A 10,939-nucleotide genomic window follows, 5' to 3' on the forward strand; every position below is an offset into this window, starting at 1 on the left:
TTCTTGAAGTGCCTCATATACAAACTCTGCTGTGCCATTTGCAGTAAGATACAGAGGACATTAAAGTGAAACAGCTCTCACTGATATCATATTTATAAAGATTTTTATTACTTTTTCCTGTCACTGGTTTTAAGTTTAAAACTTTTCTTTTTTGATAAAGTTTCATGTTGGGGCTGGATCATGAGACCCTGAACCATCCCTTAGTTATGCTGCTATTGGCTCAAGCTGGTGGGAGACTTCCATTGAAGCACCAACCATTTCTTCTCCACTGCCCTATTTTTACTCCCCATGTGTTTTTAGGAATTGGAGCTCTATAAATAAAATTGAACTGAATCTGCATTTAAAATTAAAGCTTACGATCTCCTCATGGCTGCAAACTGGCTGAAATGTCATGGATGGATAAAACAACTAAACCTGGTTTTGAAAAATATCAACTTGACTTGGCTTTGAAAGAAGGTGTGAATAGTTACTGCAGTGCAGATGGTGAAGTGTAACACACAGACACACACACACATACACTTTTCTCTCTCTGACCTGCTGCCACCACTGTTGAGCAAAAAAACTGCTTTCTGCTATCAAGAACCTCCAACCATAAAGTGCATGCAGCTATCTGCCAGTACAGCTCAGCTGAGAGGGGAAATGTTCCTCTCATAGATACACACTCCCTGATGGAAAATGTCACAGCTGTCTGCCGTAGTTTGCTAACAACAGGCCAACTAATGTGAGTTAAAAAATATCTTTGGTAAAATCAATGTGGAGCTGTTAAAACATTCTTGTGTTATGAAAATTGTAATAGTCAAAAATTTCTAAAATAGTCCAGTAAACTGGAAATACATCAGAATAATGTAGCTTATTTTTCATGATCAGATGTCTGTAATGTCTGTAATTATTGTATGTTCGTTACCTTACAATATAAAGCGCCTTGAAGTGACTTCTACACTATATCAATGAAACTGAATCTCTGGCATAAATATTTATTTTCTTATTCCTCCTCTTTAAAATCAAAGTAACAGTTATGAACTGAAACCATTGAAGTGGAGACCTCATCATGTATCTGTTTACTGACCCGAAGCCTTGTCAGCTGCTTCATACAGCTTTCAGTGTAATGTGTTGATAATGTACATATTTGCATTACAAGTAAAATCTGTGTTTTAGTTTCACTGTTCTCAGTACGGTGTCTCTGCTAAAAGTAGCAGCATACAAGCTCAGTCCCAATGAGAACATGTTGAGAAGCCAGAGCTTGTTCTTCTTAAGTAATACATCCTAATGTCCATCCATCCATATTTTAGTGTGGACCACAGCTGACATTACCATCCTCAGGGCCATGATGCTTTGGTGATTAAAAATACATAATTTGGCTTCACCTTTTGACAAATAGCTACAAATTACTCATAAACGGAGTGGAGTAAAAAGTAGCAATTTCCTTTTGAAACACAGTAGACCGTATTCTACAGTGCTTGTTTAAATGTTAACAATTGAAATATTTTCTGTCCTTCCACACAGGGTAAAACGAAGAGTCATGACTGAGCAGGATGAAGTCGAGGAGCCAGGCCCAGACACAGAGTAAATCTTGCAGTATGAACCGGTGGCATGATTGAGCTGATGAGTTTATTGCCTGGTTTAAACCACCTCTTCTCCTTTGTGTTTCAGGTCTGTTCTCCGCATCACCAACAGCACAATCAATTATGCATCTGTACAATCAAGGGAGCCCACTGGGAGGAAGTCCACAGGCAGACTCTGGAAGGTGACTCTGGCTCTGCTGCTCTCAGCTGTGTTAGCGGCTGTCGGTTACTACGCCTATACCTACGTCATGTGATGAACAGTGGAGGAAATCATTCTGGAATTCAATGTTCTGGTTTGTCTTTGGATGTTAGGATTTCCCATCAATATCATGCTGGAGATTACCCATGTTTTATTCAAATACATATAACTGGTAACCCCAGAAATGCTAATATTACATTGCATAAAGTTTTGTTTGTTTGCTTGTTTGTTTTAGCATCACCAAGTTTTTTCTTGGACTCTACTAGAATAGCTTTAGATCCCACCATCCAACATTCCTGCCTTCTTTTTAGTGACATTTTCCAGTTAAATTTAAAACCAGTAAATTTTGAAACAATGAAATTAAGTTTTTTTTTAACAACTGTAATATTGATATGTGAACTGAAGGTGACCTTCCAGCTCCATATTCATTGACTCTGCTAGAGCAACTTTACATGATACTCAGTTCATAATAATACTTATCTTTCACTGGGTCTTGATGCAGCTCTTCTGTCTGAAACAAACTGTTTTATCTCCTCTACCATTAAAAACCTTGAAAAATGCAGTACTAGCTGTTGTAGAAAGTTACTGAACCTTTTTTTAGAAACTGAAAAACATCCAATTGGAGCTAATTAGTATACTCAGTGTCAGCAGGAATTTCAGAGACTTCTCCTACAAACACTTGGTTAGTCTGGTCAGGACTGTGTTCTTTTACAGGATTTGTTAATACCAACAATTATAAAGAATAATGTTTGCACTTTCCTTTAAATTCTGTGCTTTCTTACAAATGTAATGTTGAATTACATTTTTAATCAATGCCCTGTTTTCTGTGTGATTTGTTTGTGGGAGATGTATGTAATATCATGTATCACAGAAACAAGAAAACCAAAGACTTGTTTTTTTGGAATAGAAATATGTACACAACCAGTCAAAAAAAGTTTTCTACTTTAATAGTCTAAATTTATGTAGCATGTATCATTGTACTCTGAAATTAATGCCCAGAACAAATAAATATTTTCTTTCTTTCTTTCTAAAGTGAAAGTGAGACATTATTTGTAAAGTTTATTACAGCACTGTTTAACAAGCTTACACTTGTAGGTTGCTTTGTTCATTCTGCCCAGTTTATTGCAGACCTGCTGGATGGGTTTACTCTAAGTCTGCAGAACGTACTGCTCTCTCATCCTTTAAGATTTAGTGTTCTGAGTCATCACCTTGCTATAGGATGACTTTTTTCTGCTTTTCTGTAAAGTATTACTGCTCCAAGTAATGCATCAAAATGTAGTTATGCAGTTTGTTCCAACACAGCCCTTTTATAGACAAAATAATCACTTGAAGTTCAGTTTCTTGGTCAGTGTAAAGTAGCTGTTGGTTAAGAATCAAACTCCTGATTAACAAACCGCTGATACATGGGCAGGAAATGTAGAAATGAAGTTAATTTCTGGACAAACGTGATTAATTGTTAAAGGTACTTTTTGTAAAAACCCTCATTCTGTAAAAAAGAAAAGATAAACTTACACCACAGATAGCATTTTACCAGAAACGTTTTGTTATCTACCACAGCAGCCATTACATTCTTTTCTATACATTTATACTAGCAGGGACTCAGTAGAGTGCATACCTCACCCTCCCCAAATTTTCTATGTGCCAACACTACAATAGACACCACCCATCAGTTTCAGCTATAGTTTATAGTGTTAGTTGCGTGTCACTGGTTTTATTTCTTACTCTAAAGGAGTGAATAATTTTTTGACCCTATAATTTTCAGAATTCTGGATCATTAGAGCCAAAAATTTTTATCCTCATAAAGTTAGATGCAAATATGTGAATATTGTCCCTATCTCACAGTGGTAAATAATCCTTTTAAATATTTTCCTGGATTCAGATGATAATCCAGATCACCACCAAAATCAATTGTTCCTTGTACCCCCAACAACTTCAGAAATTTTCATTGAAATCCATTCATCATTTTCTGGGTTATCCTGCTTAAAGACAGACAGGCAAATGTGACCAAAACATAACCTCTCTGCGTATTTGTGGGCAAGGTAATAATTTTGTGTTGCTGTCTTGAAAGGCAACTTACTCACTTATCTAATGTTTCTATATTCCTTTCATTTGCTTCTAGCTAGAATCATAAACACGTTAACTATGACAGTAACATGAATTCTGTACTAATGTAGCTAATATTAGCTTGAATACTGTTGGAATGTCTCATGTTGCGCTCAGCAAACTGGATGCTGCACTGACTCACTGAACCATCTCATGGTACAAAGTGGTATGCAAGAGCACAGCCTGTTTTAGCCATCCGGAGCTGCATTTCCTCTAGGTGCTGCTCAAGTCTAGCTCCAAGAGCAGAGCAATCAACCATACAAAATGTGTAGATTTACAACATTAAAAAAACAGAACAAAGGAACACCTAACATAACGACAGAGATTTAACTAGATACAAGGAACACAGGGGATCATGGATAAACTGAAAACAAACTATAAGCATGAACATAACCTCGACTGCAAAACTAAAAATGAGAAGGAATCTAACATAAGGAAACCAAGCAGGAGAGATCTGCTGAAGGATGAGAAAACAATACTCAAAAGTGTCATAATCGATAAACAGCTAAGAGTCAAACAGAAAATATTAAACAACAGAACCTGACAGTCCAAATTCAAGACACCAGGAATCAGAGCCAGAAACAAAAAGAAGTTGAGCACCAAGTTCAAATAAAACAGGGGAGGCAGTTGAGAGGGTCGGCCTGGTCACACACCAATGTCAGAAACACAGTTCAGGGGACCGGCCCGGTGACCAGCGAAGAAGACAAAGCACCTCATGGGGCCGACCAGCTGTGCAGTGCACAGCTGGAGGCCAGTGTCTGTGGTGATGATGGGATAACTCAGGAGGCTTAACGGAGGTTTGGCCGGAGGCTGGTGATGGCAACATAGACCGTTTGGTGGTATGGCCAGAGACCAGCGACAAAGGAGACCAGTCGGTGTGGGCAACATGGGACCTTTAAACTCGGGTGGTGTGGGGCCCTCAGATTCAAGCTCATGTGCAGGTGGCGAGGGACCCATGGACTCAGATTCAGGCAACGTGGCACCCTTGGGCTGAGGCTCAGATGACTGGGGCTGTTCGGCAGGGCACGCAGCCTTCTCAGGTTCAGCTGGCTGTAGAAGCACTGCATATTCAGGATCATCTGGCTTATCCTGAGCTGGCTCAAAGTGTAGACACAATCAAAGTGTCTGAGCTGGTCAGGGCAAAGGCAGGTAGAGGGGGCCTGGCATCAGCATACATGGGTGTAGGAACCGTCTCTGGGCTGGCCAGGGCAGAGAAGCAATAACTGGCGTCTTTAGACATGGGTACAAAGGCTGACCAAGCTGACTGGAGGTTGGTGTTGAATCTGGGGCCTGGCTGCCCACCCTGGAGGCTGGTGTTTGCTGCGTTTCCACACATCAGTTAGGTCATACTTCATTGCTTGCAGCCTGTTTGCTTTAACAGGGCTGCCATGCATGTAGCCTGAGTACTGCTGAAAGCCCAATTCAGCCCACAGGTTTGGTTCTGTAAAGTATGAAAATTGTATTGATATAATTTATTATATGAAATTTCAATAAAATACACTGCTGTACAAGGTGTGGTATGCAATGACAGCATAATTACAAAGAAGGGAAAATGATTAAAGCTGAAAAGTTTCTTTGTGAATTAAAATATTTGTTTGATTCATGAAGATGTAAAATACAGTTTCAAAAATTCTGCATGTTGTGCTTTGTGCTTTTTTGTGCTGTTTATACTTATCTGTTTACAATTCACTTCTAATGCAAATTAAAATTTAGAAGTTTTTTTTGGAAAGGCAGGCACTCTTTTCTTTTGCATGACAAATACTTTGAAAACATTTGTCAAGGACACAAAAAGAGAAGCACTGGAGTTCTTTTTAGCCTTGGACAGTCACACAAAGCCACAGTCAGTTTTCCAGTTGGTCAAGTATCTGCATGCAAGTCTTTGACTCTTTACACTATTTAAACACAAACACTCATATGGCTGAATGACAGTGGAGCTGCAAAAGGTCTGAGTCACTTGCCAGTGAAGATGGGCAGCACACCTACCATTACCGTAACAGTAACATGATGGACAGGGACAGCAGGACAATGAGAGGGGTGTAGAAACGACACTGGGGACCCACATAGAGGACAGTCTTCAGCTGAGACGAGCTGGACATAAGAAGGTAAACACCCAGCATGCTCTGAGCCACACTCTTCTTAGTGGTGTATTGAGTCATGTCAACAGGTCAGTATCTTTTTCTAGACTGTGTCTGCAAGGATAGAGAGGACAGGTGAGGTCTGAGAACACTAGTCTCTGGAGCTTAAAAAAGGGGACACTGGACTTGCTTTCATTTCTTTCATCCAAAAGGCTTCTTCAGTTCTCAAAACATCTTCAAGAAACAAAAAGAAGTCCAGTAGCCCCTTTTTTTCCAAGTTCCGGAGACTACTATGACCTGGATGACTGAGAACCTGCACAGACATATCTGAGAACAGCAGCACAAACACAAAGTGAAAGGATTTTCCACAGCATTTCTTTTTACCCCTCTCTTTCTTCTTAAAAATCTGATCTCTCAATATAAGTGTCCATGTTTTTTTCCCCGTGGTACTGAGGTGTGTCAGTAAGGAGAAAGGTGGGGGGAGGTAACATGACATGATGACTCACCTGAGCTGAAGGGAAACAAGAGGCAACATGCTCTGGGGCATTGCATTTGTACTCCTCTAGACACCTACCAATTTATCACACTGAAATGTGCATGTGTGGAGAAGGAGCTGAAACTGGCCCTGTATACCAGTTGGGATGTCTTCAGAGACTGTGTGGGAAACTGGGAAAATGGACAAGAACCCCTAACCTGGAGAGAGCAGCTTCAGCCTTAGCAAAGGCCTGTACAGGTGCACATCTATGTTTAGTGTCTGATGTAAATATACATTTTAATTTTTTTTTTTTTTTAACTGCTGTGAACTCCAGTCAGCTTCACCTGCAAACAGAAAGTTGCACTTTTGGCTGCACAATATTTTTTTTTTTTCCCACAGACAGAGCTTTAGATTTAAAGGTGAATCAGTAAATGTGTCCTCACAATGACAGATGTGTTGGTATGCTGATCAAAGTCACTGTTTCTTACCACACACAGGTTCTACTATAACGGTGTATCCTGGAGATGATGGGAATGTTTGAGTGAAGATGAGGCTGAAATGATCTGAAGACTTGAAAATTGAACTAAATGGATTTAAAGTGACTGAAATCAACATTTTGAAAGTTCTGCTGTCTGAAATTCAAAGTATGAATCTCCACATATTTTCACTGAAAATCACCTAAATCTGTGATCACAGGCTCTATAACGGATCGGCAAACCGTGTCTGAGTCCACCTGCACAGCAGGAGGATCCAAATGGATCAGGATCAAGGATTCAGACCACATAAGGTCCAGATCCAATTCAGGCTCCAGTCATTTCCCAGCTCATCCAGTCCGGATCCATTCATAACGGATTCATTTTCCAGACACCATCTTGAATTAAATTCTTTCTTTAATTAAAATGTCTCATCCTCCCAAACTGCACTGAAATGCATAAAACCTACAAAGCTGAGACATTTCTGGGAACATGAAACTGCGACTGACCTCTTACCTTTAACAGTGACTCAGTGAAATGTCTCTGCTGTGGCTGTCAGAGAACCGCCATCTATCGGTGAAGCTGATCTCAGATCAGATTAGAAAAATTAAATCATTTTTTCTCTAAATTGCATTTTTATCCAGTAATTGCAGAAATAATGAAAAATTAATAAAGTGAGGCTGTTATTCCATCAATAGATTTTATTTTTAAACAAATAAATGGCTGATTAAAGTGACTTATCATGCTCCACACTGACACATGCGATTCTCCATCCATCGGATGAAAATGGAAGCTCCGATCTTTTTTTTTTTTTTTTACCCGCTGCCATGGTGAATCCCACTCCACTGATGATAGCTTCCTCTTTAGGGTTACCAAACCCAGAGTTGTAGCTAAAACTGCTTCCTGGAACAGTGCCATGGTCTCCTGTTTCCCAGATGTTTACAAATTGTTAGAAAAAGAGCTCCCTGGTGGTAAAGGCATCCCTGCATTTTTGTTAACATTTTTTGTTGTTTTGCTGTCATCAAATTCAAAGTGATTTTTTTTTTCCCATTCAAAATGGTACATTTTTTCAGTTTAAACATATCTGATTTCTGTGTTCTGTTGTGAATAAAATGTTGCATTATTGGATTTACAGATCATCAACCTGTTTTAATCAGTTGGATGAATCCATCCATCCATCCATCCATCCATCCATCCATCCATCTCCTTCCACTTATCCAGGGCTGGATCACAAGGGCAAAATTCTGCGTTTCAACAGACACAGTGTGGTCACACGTAAGGTTCAACCTGAGACGTGTGCATCAGAAAAGTATTGAGAAAGTATTTTTCACGTGGTTTTAAACAGTTTGATTTTGAAATTACAACATTTCAGAATGCACTCATCTTAGTCGAAACAGCTTTGGCAAAGCACACCTTAGTTTCAGCACACACAGTGCAGTGATGTGTCAGCCACACCTGACTTTCTCACTGAAATCTCAGTGATCTGTGCACCAGAATGAGCAGAGCAGTGAGGTGAGGGGCAGGGAAACAGTTTTGCTTCTAAACTACAACAGAAAGAAGAAACTCTGAAAATCACTTATTTTGAATGGGAGACGTGCATCTGACTGACATACAGCATCCCCTGGAGCTCCTCCACAGAAGGGGGGCTGTCCTCACTCCATGCACGGGGAAGAGGCCGTCTACCCCGGCTAGCATCTCAACAGTATCCCCCAGGGCTCCTCCATGGAGAGGGGGGGGGGGGGCTCTCTCCACACTCCGTGCCCAGGGATAAGGCCCTCTACCCCAGCTAGCATCTCTTTCGGGGGGCGGGGGGGCTCTTTAATCAGTCCTGGGGTGCCAAGCCCCTCCCTGGAACCTTGACCCTAAAGAGCCCTGAGAAACCACACTTACACCCCCCCATTACTGATTTAGCAGATCCACAGCAACACGAGCTTTGTGCCCCTGGTGTCCCAAGATGCTTTTGTGCCCCTGGTATGCTGCGCTGACTTCGTGCCCCTGGTATCCCAGGCTGCCTTATTGCCCCTGGTAGGCTGGGCTGCCTTTGTGCCCCTGGTATGCTAAGCTGCCCTTGTGCCCCTGGTATCCTGGTTAGGACTTTGACTCTGGCAGATGTGCACCCTTTTGTGCCCCTGGTATGCTGCGCTGCCTTCGTGTCCCTGGTATCCCCCACTGCCTTCATGCCCCTGGTATCCCCGGCTTCCTTCATGCCCCTGGTATGCTGCGCTGCCTTCATACCCCTGGTATCCCAGGCTGCCTTCTTGCCCCTGGTATGCTGCGCTGCCTTTGTGCCCCTGGTAACCTAGGCTGTCTTCGTGCCCCTGGTATGATAAGCTGCCTTTGTGACCCTGGTATCCTGGTTGGGACTTTGGCTCTGGCAGATGTGCACCTTTTTGTGCCACTGGTATGCTGCACTGCCTTCGTGTCCCTAGTATGCTGCGCTACCTTCGTGTCCCTAGTATCCCCGGCTGCCTTTGTGCCCCTGGTATCCCAGGCTGTCTTTGTGCCCCTGGTATGCTGCACTGCCTTCATGCTCCTGGTATGCTGTGCTGCCTTCAAGCCCCTGGTATGCTGTGCTGCCTTTTGTGCCCCTGGTACCTCAGGCTGCCTTCATGCACCTTGTATGCTGTGCTGCCTTTGTGCCCCTGGTATTCTGCTTGGGACTTTGACTCTGGCAGTCATACACCCTTTCGTGCCCCTGGTATGCTGCACTGCCTTCGTGCCCCTGGTATGCTGCGCTACCTTCGTGTCCCTAGTATCCCCGGCTGCCTTTGTGCCCCTGGTATCCCAGGCTGTCTTTGTGCCCCTGGTATGCTGTGCTGCCTTCGTGTCCCTGGTATCCCCCGCTGCCTTCATGCCCCTGGTATCCCCGGCTTCCTTTGTGCCCCTGGTATGCTGCGCTGCCTTTGTGACCCTGATATCCCAGGCTGCCTTCGTGCCCCTGGTATGCTGCGCTGCTTTTGTACCCCTGGTATCCCAGGCTGCCTTCTTGCCCCTGGTATGCTGCGCTGCCTTTGTGCCCCTGGTATCCTGGCTAGGACTAGGCTCTGGCAGCCTTGCACCCTTTCGTGCCTGGTATCCAAGGCTGCCTTTGTGCCCCTGGTATGCTGCGCTGCCTTTGTGTCCCTGGTATCTCAGGTTGCCTACGTGTCCCTGGTATGCTAAGCTGCCTTCATGCCCTTGGTATCCCGGTTGCCTTCGTGTCCCTGGTATGCTAAGCTGCCCTTGTGCCCCTGGTATGCTAAGCTGCCCTTGTGCCCCTGGTGTCCTTGTTGGGACTCTGGCTCTGGCAGCTGTGCACCCTTTTGTGCCCCTGGTATGCTGTGCTACCTTCATGCCCCTTGTATGCTACGCTGCATTTGTGCCCCTGGTACCATGGATGGGACTTAGCCACTGCACGCGCCACATCCTCGTGCTGACGGTACTGCTCGGGACCTGTGGCGCTCGGCGGCTAGGTCCCCAGTAGTATCGTCGACGCAAGGATTGGGAGCGCCCAGCACCCAAATCACTGCTGGTGCATGTTACACATTCGTTGTGGGCGGCCACTCAGTGTCTTGCTCAGCTGCCTGGCTTGCCCCATGGTGCTCCTGGTACTCTGTACACAGATGGGCCAGGGTACCGGCTGGGCCCACGCCCCGGCACCGGCACCATCCTCCCGCCCGGTGAACGCCTGTGTCTTCAAACCTTCGTATTTTTTTTTTTTCTTGTTTATGGGAAATGTCAAGCCTGATCATTGCCGGGAAGGAGAGTCATCGGTGTCAAGGTGAGCTGAACACACACGGGCTACATGCCCATCTACTCCCTCAACCCTTGATTTCTCCCGTTGTCAGACCGCCCCTTTTCGATGCTGATGATCGACCACCGACCTAATCAGGGTGCCTTGAGTAATGGTGGACACCCCACTGACTGAGCCCACGCTCCGTCATCAGTGAAGATTAATAGGGAGCACCGTATCCCCTGGTATTGCTTTGTGGGGATGCTTTTTTTTTTAAGTTTGAAAATAGGTTTTAACCAATTAGTCTGTCTTATATACAAGAGGGTACTGCCCTTCCTCC

This window comes from Archocentrus centrarchus, chromosome 7, assembly GCF_007364275.1.
Source record: "Archocentrus centrarchus isolate MPI-CPG fArcCen1 chromosome 7, fArcCen1, whole genome shotgun sequence".
In the NCBI taxonomy this organism is placed as follows: Eukaryota; Metazoa; Chordata; class Actinopteri; order Cichliformes; family Cichlidae; genus Archocentrus; species Archocentrus centrarchus.